Source organism: Alligator mississippiensis, chromosome 1 (assembly GCF_030867095.1).
Source record: "Alligator mississippiensis isolate rAllMis1 chromosome 1, rAllMis1, whole genome shotgun sequence".
NCBI classification, from domain to species: Eukaryota; Metazoa; Chordata; order Crocodylia; family Alligatoridae; genus Alligator; species Alligator mississippiensis.
In genome coordinates, this window is record NC_081824.1 from 119,234,989 (window position 1) to 119,247,265 (window position 12,277).

A 12,277-nucleotide genomic window follows, 5' to 3' on the forward strand; every position below is an offset into this window, starting at 1 on the left:
TGATCAGTTCAGAACCAATGACATTTGGGAACTGTGTTCAGTTGTTACATGTGTCTGCACCCTGCCCCGCAACAATTATGAACTGGTTCCTAATCAGTGACATTTTGGAATGGTTCAATTGTTATATGCGTCTGTTCTCTTAACATTTAATAAATGCTCCATTTATTAGAAGAACTGGAGATACATTAATTTAATCATATTAATTAGTATCCATAATCCAACATTTTAGGGCTGTTAGAGGAAACATTTTCAAATACTGCTGCTCTACATTTGTGTGTTAGTGGCAAATACTTCTAATTCTTGATAACTGGTTTTATACAACTTTTTTGACATACAGATCATGAAGAATTTTAGACAGGTCTGAGGGTATAGTTGGGGCAGCCCATCTCTCCTAAGATATTATATATTCAAAGGCCATAATGCTAGTGGCATGCTGGCAGACCAGATGGTGACTTCAAGACTACTCTCTGGCTGTAGTTTTAGTAGGAATGAGGTTTCTAGTGTCATAGAAATTAAGCCCTGATTAGATCATAGCATCATCTTGTCTCCTTTACATTAGTAGATAGAAAGTTTGATATTTTAGATCCAAGATTTTCTTTCTTCTTTTGTACTACTTGCGTTGTTTTAAGTGCAGGAGCTCTAGAACCTCTTCATTTTATAAGTTACTCATACTTTCAATAACCTACACAGATGCCTGCTTTAAATCCTGTTCAATTTGCATTGGGAGGACTTAATACTTTTTCAGGACTCTACTTTGTATGGGAGGATACTTAAGACATTGGTTCTATAGATCTTAGTTATGGCATTTGTGCTAATCTGGTAGTGTTAAGTTTTTGAAATTCAGTATCTTTTTTTACCTATTCTAGACTTCAAACAGGTATAGTAATCACCAGCATTGTGAATGATGCTACATATATGCTAATAGTTTTCAAAGGCATCACTTTCCAAAGTAAATAAAATGATTATTAGGTAAATTAAAGTTCATAACTTTCATCTTTGATTTATTGATATTCAGATTGTTTTGCATGGCAGAATTCCTTAGACTATCTTTTTCACTATGTATCTTCAATTGATTTATTTGTGAAATTGTTGCCTTCTGTGAAGTTTCCAAGTTTATTTGACAGATTATCAGAGTGGAAGTGGATACGGTTTAAACAGACAGCAAACTTGGAAACTCAGTAAATGTCAGTCTGAAACAAGATAGGAAATAGAATGTAACCACTGTTAATATAAAACCATTTCACAAATCCCATGCTTACCCTTATTTCACACTGCATGCTCAGATACAATCAGTACATTTCAGGAATGTTAACACATACCATTTATTACTTTGCTCTATTGTATTATGCAAGGTGAATTGTTGATCTGCAACACTTTGGCAGAAGGTTTAGTTTTTCTTACTTATACAGAGCTACCGTATTTATTTAAGTAGAAAATGACCCTAAATATAAGATGACCACCCCTCAATGATTAGAATCTATATATGGAAAATGTATGAATTTGTTATAATCGTTCATACATGGAATCTAATTATAGGAGGTATGCTTTGTCCCCCTCCCACTGCTACAGCAGGGAAAATGAATTGGTGGGGGGTGGGAAGGGTCCCCTGCGGCCGATCGAGGTGACTGGGAAGTAGCCGCGGCACTTCATCCGGCGCTCCCACTCCCTGGCTGGTACTCACGGGGGGTGGGGAGGGGGAGGCAGGGGGACACCAGTGCTCCCGCCTGCCCCCCCTGCCCCACCTAAGGGGAGAGCACATCCTATCAGAGGGTGCATCCGCGCTCTCAGGGGGTGCGCGTGCACCCCCGTGCATCCCCTATGCATCACCACTGGTACCCAGACACTTAGTTTAGCCAGAATTGATGCATATCACCTTTGTTGAAATTTACTCCATAAAAACACTTCTGGGCAGCAGTTTGGCACCTGCTTACTATATATAGTACAAACTATGCATGATATTAATCTAGAGCCAAAGGCTTATGATTTACCATATAGTCCATTGGGCTGGGCCCCACAAGAAATTCTGGTCACCAGCATTTCAAGCCATGGTAATCCCACAGCTCACCACTGCTCAGTATATGTGTGTACTCCAGATACCCCCACAAAGGTCCTATGTGCTAATTAGCTCCCACTCATGACTGGAACCAGGTGTCCTTGTCACAAGTCCTGGGATGCTCCAAAAAATTATATACCGATGAAGTGCAGGTCTGGCTTTACCTCATGGAGGGTGAGCCACCCTAATCATATGTACCGGGTTGGGGGGAAGTGGGGAACAGAGTGATTCTGGGTGAACTGTTTGGGGCCCCATTTCATGATGTTTGCCAGGTATTTAAGGCTGGTGAAGAAACAGGAATTATTGGAAGTGGGAAAGAAAGGCACAGCTCAGCTATTGGAGTGAAGGGGTGGTCAAGATATATGCAATGTCATGGCTCACCATGACTTTGGAAAAGAGTTGCCAGTGAGGGGGACTGTGTTTAATGAGCACTACCATATATTTTATTCAGACAGGCTACATTTGTTGGCACCAGAGAAAGACGTTGGAGCTCACTCTGGTCTCTCTGAGTGCTGGCCTAGTATTTCAGTACCTCCAGGCTGGAGCCCGTTCCCTCCCTGGGGAAACAACTGCTCATTTTTTTAAGGGTCATACGTGTACACACGCACAAAGGTTCCCATCAATATGTCCAATGTGGCCCATGCATTTTACAGTCATGCTCAGTGTTAGCTGCAATTAATCAACCTCATAGTTTGTTCCACATTATCCAAAAGGCCTGACCAGGACCTGGGTGGAAGGATCTAAAGTCAGAGACCCAATATGGACAGAGCCCACAGCAGTACAGGCAGAGGAAGAGTTAGCAGTGATAGAAGTCTTGGCATTATGATGTCTTCTAATTATTGCAGTACTGCTTCTTTTTGACTGTCTTAGAAAAAGCAAAACCTTCCTCCACTTCCCTTACACTACAGGAAACTCAGCCAGCTTACGCTAAAATCTCACTGAAATGCAGACAGTGACTCCTCCCACAAACTCCCATACAATCTCCTGTTTCCTGGCTCCTTGTATACATTCTTCCTTGTGCTATGTTATCATTGTTATTTTTTTAAAATTGCAGTTATGGTTATGCTTGATTGAAAAGGGAAGATTTGAAGTGGAGCCAGTTAGGCCTGATGGTTATACTGTGCTGAGGCTCTTCTTACAGTGCCAATTAACTAGAACTCTGAAACTAAATGAAACAGAGAAAAGCTGTGAGGAGGTCAGGGAATGGGAGACCTACCTTATCGGAGGACACTGAAAGAGCTTGGTTTGTTTACTGTGGCAAGATGAAGGCAGTGCCAGTGAGAAGGGGAGGTGATATAATTTACTGTGTGTAATTACATATAGTAGGTAAACATTAGGGAAAGAAAATGCTACTTAAGCTAAAGGGCAATACTGGCACCATAGATGATGCATAAGTGTTGACAGTGGGGGAGGGGGGCAGACCTGGGTTCTGGGGGGCAAAGCTGAGCTGTCCTTGCCTCTGGCAGCAGCTTTCAGCTGCATGGAGCTTAGGGTGAGCTCCAAGCTCCAGGGGACAAGAGGGGAGGGGAGTTGTTCCTGGTTCCAGGGGCATCTCCCAGCCACATGGAGCTCAGGGCTTGAGCCTGCGTGGCTGGAAACTGCCTCCATATTTGTAAATGAAGTCAGAGACAGCTTCTCACCAAGCCCCAGAGCTTGGGGCTAAGCCAGGCATCAGTTGTGGCTCCCTGCTGCCTGGGATGATGTGGAGCAATGTCCTCCCAGGTCAGCTTCTACAGGTGTGCTTGGGTGCATTAGTTTAAAGCGCTGTTTTCTAGTACCCGTGTCTGCCCTTACTAGCAAATGGTGCTTTAAATTAAATCTACTTTGCAGTACTTGCTGTGCATGTGTAGACAGTGATACTTTAGTATGCATTAGATTAATCTAATGTGCAGTAAAGTGTATGTGTAGATGCTCCCTGAAGGTGCTCTTTGGTGTAAAAGTTGTGGCAAACAATTGAGTAGCAACTTCTTAATTTGGCAGCCTGCTGTGAATTAAGCATCCTGATATGAACGACCAAGATCTATGGTATTCTGAAGTGGGAAAATGTCTAAAATTTGAAACTTGGCATAAACATAATGTGTACAGTTGCTGATAAGACACTGTTGATACTGCCATCGGTATGCAAGGCCAGAATATGGGAATTGTGTCTATCTGCATATTTTCCATTGACATATGTGAGTGAGGGAGTGAAAAACTCTTTTGTGCTTGTTTTCATTGTGACCATGTTTTAACTGCTTTTAACATTTTGAATGTAAGAGGCCAGGGAAGTCCAGCTTGTTTGCACTGGCCTTCCCTTTTAAACTTGTAAATCCAGAATGTTAGAGTAGACTTGATTAAAGGAGTCTACTGGAACATGGAAATTAACATGTCACGTGTCACGTGTATCAGTATCCCCACAGTGAAAAATGGCGGCAGGGCACTTTGAACTAAAGCTCGTCAAAAGAAAAAAAGCTTGTCAAAAGAAAGCTCGTCAGACTAAAGCTCTTCCATTTATTCAGCATGGGGATGCTGATACACATAGTGCTTGGGTGCTTTTAATTAGCATGGCTTGCTAATTAAAGCATTCCCCCCACCTCCTGGAGCACATCTATGGATGTCCTCTAATGTGAGGTACTAAATAAATGCTCAGTAGGCTGCCCTAATTTACAGTAGTAAAAGCACATGCTTTTTTAGCGATGCTTAACACTTAGCCTATTTTTACTGTGCGTTAACATATTAGCAGGGTTTTTGACATGGTGCTTTAATGCGCAGTAAAATAGGCTACTATTTTGTGTAGCAAGGGGACTAATGCTGTAAGAGAAGGTTGAGTAAATGTAGCTGAGGAGTCAGTGCTCACCATGACTTGTGTGGAAGTCTAAGGTGAAGGGACCCTGTAACAGGGTTACCTTCCTGGCCATGTCTCCATTTCCAGTCTTCCCGTCTCTGGGCAGTCCACCTGCCCCACTTTCCTGCCATGCCTTGATGAAAATAAAGTTCAGCTGTTACTTGCACAGGAGACTACCTTTTGGATGCCCTGGTGACTAGGGCCATAAGTGCATGCTCTGACCACCCCTGTATGTGCCCCATGTCTCACAGATGTTCCACTGTGTGTTACCTCTCTGGCCTAGGTCCGGAGCAAACTGGGTACACAGTTGTAGCTCTACCATACTATCCTGGAGGGCCACTCTCATGCCACCCCTCTCTCACTGGGGTCCCATTCACTCCACCAGCTCTCACATGGCCTCTTTCATGCTGCCCTCTCTCCTGAGCTACATTCATACCGCCCGGCCTCTCTGGCTTTGGGCTTGTCTCTCCATGCCTTGATCAGCCCCAGCACAGTATGTCTGGCATCTCCTGCTGCCCTCACATGAATGTTTGCTGAGTGACTTCACAACTGTTAGCCTACTTCACTCCTGGCCCCTCACCAGATCTCCATGTCCCCCCCCGGGCCTCTTCCCTCTTTACTATGCTCCTCTCTCGGGGCCTCTACTCACTCGCCCACTTGCAGGGCCTCTTTATCTGTTGCCTTCTCTCTCAGGGTCTCTACTTGTGCCCCCAGGCTTTACCCTGCTGCCTGAGTGTGGCTCCAGGTCCCTCCTCCAGCCTGGATTCTGCCTTAGGGCTCCTAATGAACCTAGGCTCCCCTTGCTCTGCTAGAACACCACCAGGGATGTTGGGCTGGGGTTATAAGGTACCCCTTCCTGCCTTTCACTGGGGAGATAACTGGCCTGGCATTTCCTGGGGGCTCCCATGCCACTAGGAGCCCCACCAGGCTACCCTTCCCTAGCAGGGTGCAGTTTCACGTCTTACCCAGGACAACAGGAGCCTCCACCTCCCCATAGCCCCTTCCCTTACCTTCAGGTCCCCAAGTAGGAGCTCAGTTGGCTGATGTTGCTGCCTCTCTTGCTAGTAGCCAACTGCCCTCTTTATATAGCTGGCCTGCGTTTGAAAATGGCCGCTGCAATCAGCTACCTGGTGGCTGCCTGCTTCAGTCCTTAAAGTGGCAGGCACTAAAGATGCACTGCCATAGGCCCCCTTCCCAGAAAAGGAAGAAAGGCTCCAGATTGGAGCCTTCCTAGGGGACTGGACGGTTACGTGGTTCTTGAAACCGTCATGTTGCCTCCACTTTGTCCACCGGGGTCAGATGGTTCTCTGGCCTACACAAAACCCCAGGTACAGTTTCTTTACCCGCCAGTTTACATTTTTTTGGATAGGTGGTTATCCTGACCACTTGAAGTTCTCCCAGAACTGCTCTCAGGGCATCAAGGTGTTGGGGCTAATCTGAGGTGAAGATGATTATGTCATCCATGTATGCCGCTGTGTATGCCACGTGTGGTGCCAGCAGGGCTTCCATCAGCCTCTGAAAGGTGGCCGCAGCTCTATTCAGCTCGAAGGGCATCCGTACAAACTTGAACAGGCCCCAAGGTGTTCCAAAAGTGGTTTTGGCACAGTCTGCCGCTCTCATTAGGATTTGCCAGTACCCTTTGGCTAAGTCGATGGTGGATATATACCTTGCTTCCCTGATTTTTCTCAATGAGGTGGGCAATATGAGACATTGGGAAAGCGTCGAGGGTCGCTGGTGCATTCAATTTTTGGAAATCAATGCACAGGCGGAGTGACCCATCAGGTTTGGCCACCAGTATGATTGGACAGCCTCCCTCTTGTGAGGTAGAACCAAAAATGCAATCCATGGTCTTGCCTCTGTCAGCTTCCCTTGCCCTCTCTTGGGGTGGGGTGGATGTTGCCAATCTGCGACTCAGTTCGCTAAAGCCCAGTCCGCATTCTCTCACAATACGACTGGCTTGACCACAGCGGTAGCAAACTACACCCTTCTGTCGGGACCGAGGGTCGGTCTGAGACTATGGCCAGTAGCCCAGACTGTCAGGTGGGGTTTTTCCACGATGGAGTAGAGTTAGGCATGGAAGCGTATTGGTTTTACAAAGAAAGCTTTACTTACTTACACTGCCGATGGTCACAGTGCAGGGAGGAAACTTGCTTGAGTTGCAGTTGCACACAAACAAATACAAGTGAGATCTCTTCCGAACCGAACCGAGATGAGTCGTCGATATACGACTCCATGAGCGCTTCACATGGGGTATATGTCAAATTCACACTATGACAGGGAGCGGCTAAGAGCTGATCAGGCCTCTATGTCCTCCTCCAAGACACACGCGAGTTTGCTAGGCTCCACAGCGTGCTCAGAGTTCCCCACAAGATGGTTGTGGAGTCCTCCAACTTGGGCGGAAACTGCTCTAACCTTTTATATGGCTAGCGAGCCAATTGCTAGCTGCCACGTAGGAATAATTTAGAATTGACCAATAGTGGGACACTAATTTGCATACATGTGGCGGGAACTCTTTTGCACTGGGGATTTCTCTCTGCAGCTGAGAAATCCACCGTGCAAAGAAAGCTCCATGTGGTGGGAAAATTCCAATGTGCCAAGGCATTAAATATCATTGGGTTATGACACCTTCGACATCCCCTTCTGCAGACCTATCCTCTTTTCTTCTTCTGTAGTTGTGCTCCTGATTGGGGGATGGAGGCCTTGCCCTCGACCACACTCATCCTCCGAGCTGGCAAAAGCCTCTGTGAGGCGGAAGGCTTCTTCACTGGTTCAGGGTTGATGCCTTCTTACTCACACCTGGGTGTCCTCCTCCAGGTCCCAGAGGAATTATTCCAACAGGACCTGGTCAATGACACCATCGTGGTCGAACTGGTCCATGGAAAGCCATTTATTGAGTGCAGCTTGCAAGTACTATAGGAAACTGTGAGGCCTCCTGACTTCTGAGTGCGATCTAGCCCAATCTGAAATGCCGTTCTCTCAAATGCCTCTATGTAGGCCTCGGGATCATCATCCCACGTCATTCACAGCATCTTAAACAGGCCAGAATTATGCTGCATCCACCCCTGCTGGCTTCTGGTGGGGCTTTTAAACTTCCCATGGCAGCGTCCTCAGCCGCCACAATTAGCCCGACACTACCCCATCTTGGGAGCAGCTGTTTAAAGAGCCGGTGTAATGCTGGCTCATGGGGCTGCGGCTGCAGCTCCGTCTCTGTCTCTGGGCGTGCTCCTAGAGGTAAATCCCCTGGGGTGTGAGGGGTCTGTTTGTTTACTGCGGGGGCACTCGGGGTTACCCCCAGCCCTCTTGATACCTGTGGTGGCTTCTTGCCACCACAGGAACATTTAGGTTCAAGTAATTTAAAAAAAACCACTCAAGATTCAGGAAATGGAGAGGATGTTTGAATTGATTTCTGAACCATTGAAAGATAAATCAAAGTTACTAGAATAAAAAATGCAAATCAGACAACTCAGAAATGATTGTCTCATAATTAGACCATTAATTTTCAGTTCCAAAAGTCACTACTCAATTCACTAAGATAATAAAGGTCAAAATTACACTAAAGCTTCGTCTATATCAGTAGCTCCATGGGTGATTGGTGCCTCTTGAGTCAGGGGGGGCACTTGCCCCCCAGTGGCCAGTCAGCAACCAGGGGGTGTTTCCTCATGACTGATTATGCCAATCGGATGGAGGCCCCCCCAGCCGGTCAGAAGTGCCAGTGACCCAGAAGTGTCAGCGGCACTTCTACTGGCATCCCCACTCTCTGGCTGGTGCTTTCAGGGGGAGCACTAGTGCTCTTAGGGAGGGCACCAGCGCTCCCACCTACCCCCCCCGCCTGTCACCTAAGCAGGGAATGCTGGCTGTGAGGGGGTATACCAGCACTCTGAGGGGGTGCACTTGCATTGCTGTGCACCCCCTATGCCACTGAGTATTTCCCCCTAGGAAATACCAGCTCTTAGTTTTTACTTATTTTTTGACTATGGAAAAATAGTGGAGTAATTCTTCTCTTGAAAAGAACTTGGAAAGACCAAAACAGGTTAGAATGTGTTTGACACTATGGAATCCTATTTGAAATCTGTGGGTTTATTTTGGGAATCATATCTAGGTGTTTGCATACCAAGCACTGCTAACATTATGCAGCAGGCCCCAGGGTGTCACTCTGAGAATCACTGGTCTATACTAAAATTCTGATTCTGTCAGTACAGCTATATGAAAGAGTTAGGAAACATATCTAAGCCAATGCTGAGCATTTTGGAAAATCCTTCTCACATGTTGCAAGACTCTTCTCATTTCTTTGTACTGTTACAATGGTAACTGATGGGAACAACCAAAGTTAGGACTTCAGGCTGACTGTTACTGCCTTGAAGAACTTGTCTTAGGAGACAAAACAGAGAATAGGTGTACGCGCAACCCCTGTTTAAGCTGTTTCACTTAGCGCTATTTTGTTATAATGCTCATTTTACATTCATACCTGATACCACTTAGCGCTCAGTGAGTTTCATTATAATGCTCTAGCACATGGTGCTGGAGCGGCTGGCGGGCAGAAGTGGTGGCCAGAAAAGTGGGGAAATGGCAGTGGCACATGGGGAGGTGAGTGGCAGCAAGTGGGCGGGTGGGCGTGAGCATGGTGCCCATGCTGGTGCCCTGGGGCCAGGGCTGGTGGGGGCCAGCTGGCAGGAGATCTATGGAACTAGGCTGGGCTGTCCCAGCAGGGAGAAGGGGGATCTGGCCTGAAGGGACCACAACTGTGGTTGTGACTGCCACCTTGCCTGCTGCTCGGCTTGGAAGGGACCAACAGCACCTCTGTGGCCTGGGCCCAGGTGGACAGCAACTGCACGGTGCCAGCTGAGCTGACCCTGAGCTACCAGGTGCTCAAATTGCTGTTGCTGGGCACCCTGGCAACTAATTATATTTATTTACATTAATTCCTATGGGGAAATTAGTTTTGCTTAACACTGTTCTGCTTAACGCTCAGGTTTTCAGGAATCAATTAAGAGTGCTAAGCAGGGGATGCCTGTATTGTTATCCAGAAGAGAGAGAGAGGTAGAATTTCAATGATAGCATTAACTTATGCCAACAAAGGGTATGGCAACATGAACAAGTTATTGTCATGTAAGCTAGGGTAACTAAAAGACTTCTCTGAAGGCTCCAACCTCAATTTGGTCTGCTGAACCCCTATGGGCTGTAGCCCAGATGATGCTTTGCAAGTAAGTGAATTGTGGCGTTTTACCTGCAGAAGAAGGAAAGGCTGGAGGGTTGAAACCTATAAAATGCATGGGGTGCATTTCCTTCCCCCAAGGAAAGAAAGAGGGGAACTGGCCTCATAGCCATGACAACTATTTTACTAAGATTTTACTGTGCCCACTGTTATTGCATAAAGACTAATATTGTTGACTCAGTGCCCATGCCTGGTTTTATTTATTGATTAATTCTATTTGTATGCAGCCCTTCCCAAGATTCACGGTAGTTTACAACAAGGGAAACAGAATGCTTATAAAATAGGAAAATGACAAAACAACTTAAATGTGAACTGGAATATCAACATAAAACAGAAACCCCTTAAACAATATCTCAGCTTAGCTTTGTTTGCTAAATACCTGCCCAAATCAAAAGGTCTTACAGCACTTTTGAAATTTGGCCAGGCTCGGACCCTGGCAGGCCTTCAAGAAGGGGGAAGGGAGTTCCAAAGCAAAGGAGTCACTTCTGAGAACAACCTTCCATGCATTTTCACCAAGGATTGATGTTACTTGCAGGAAGTTGCTCTCATTTGGCCTTAGAGATTGGAGATGGATAAGAGAGAAGATGGTCCTTTAGCTACATGAAGCCCAGACCATTTAGGGATTTATAGGTCAAAACCAGCACCTTAAATTATGCCAAAAAACCTATTGGGAGCCAGTGCAGACTCTGGAGTACTAGAGTTATGTGTGTGGATACCTTTTAGAGTGTTGTATAGAAGTTGTTACATTTGCCTGGGGATTGCAGGAGGGATCAGCAGAACTGTAGACAAGGCACTTCTCTCTGAATAAACAAGCATTATCATTCTATAAGGTTAACTCCTTGGATTTTTGAGAACAACACATGGTACCAGGACTGGGGTGTGAACAAAGACAAAAAAATTGAACATCTCAGAATGCCAGAAGAGTGAAAGCTGTCCAGCAATACAGCAGAAAACTGGAAGAAATTTAAATAGAGCTTCACCATATATATGACGGCAAGTAGAGCTACAGAGAAGGAAGATTCACTCAAGGTAGCTACTTTTTAAAATATAGTTTCATAGTTGGTAGGGTCAGAAGGGACCTGAGGAGATCATCTAGTCCGACCCCCTGCCGTGGCAGGAAAGAGTACTGGGGTCAAATGACCCTGGCCAGATGTTCATCCAGCCTCCTTTTAAGGACCCCCAGGGTTGGAGCCAGCACCACTTCTTTAGGAAGTTGGTTCCAGGTCCTAGCTGCCCAGACAGTGAAATAGCGCTTCCTAATGTCTAGCCTGAAACTACCCTCCGCTAGCTTGTGTCTGTTGTTTCTTGTAACTCCCAGGATTGCTCGGGGGAACAGGGACTCTCCCAATGCCTGCTGGTCCCCCTTGACTAGTTTGTAGACTGCCACTAGATCTCTCTCAGCCTTCTCTTTTGGAGGCTGAACAGGTTCAGGTCCCTCAGCCTCTCCTCATAGGGCCTGCCCTGCTGACCCCTGATCATGTGGGTGGCCCTCCTTTGGACCCTCTCCATATTGGCCACATCCCTCCTGAAGTGCGGCGCCCAGAACTGGACACAGTACTCCAGCTGTGGCCTGACCAGCGTCACATAGAGGGGGAGGATCACCTCCTTGGACCTGCTTGAGATGCATCTGTGGATGCTTGACAAGGTATGGTTGGCCTTCCTGACTGCGTCCCCACACTGTCAGCCAATGTTCATTGTGGCATCAATGATGACTCCAAGATCCTTTTCTGTCTCAACACTGGTGAGAAGGGAGTTCCCTAGCCTGTAGGTGTGCCGCTGGTTCTTCCTCCCCAGGTGCATTACCCTGTACTTGTCAGTGTTGAACCCCATCCTGTTCTCTTTGGCCCACTCCTGTAACCTGTCTAGATCCGCTTGCTGCCTGTTCCTTCCTATTAGCGTACCCACTTCCCCCCATATCTTAGTGTCATCTGCAAACTTGAACAGGGTGCTTTCTACCCCCTCACCCAAGTCACTGATGAAGATGTTGAATAGTGTGGGCCCGAGGACCGAGCCCTGGGGAACCCCACTACCCACTCACCTCCGCCCATCCACCACCACCCTCTGGGTGTGGCCCTCCAGCTAGTTAGTGACCCATCTGACTGTGTAGGCATCAACACCACTGTCTCCTAGTTTCTTACTGAGAATGGGGTGAGAGACAGTGTTGAAGGCCTTCCTGAAGTCCAGAAAG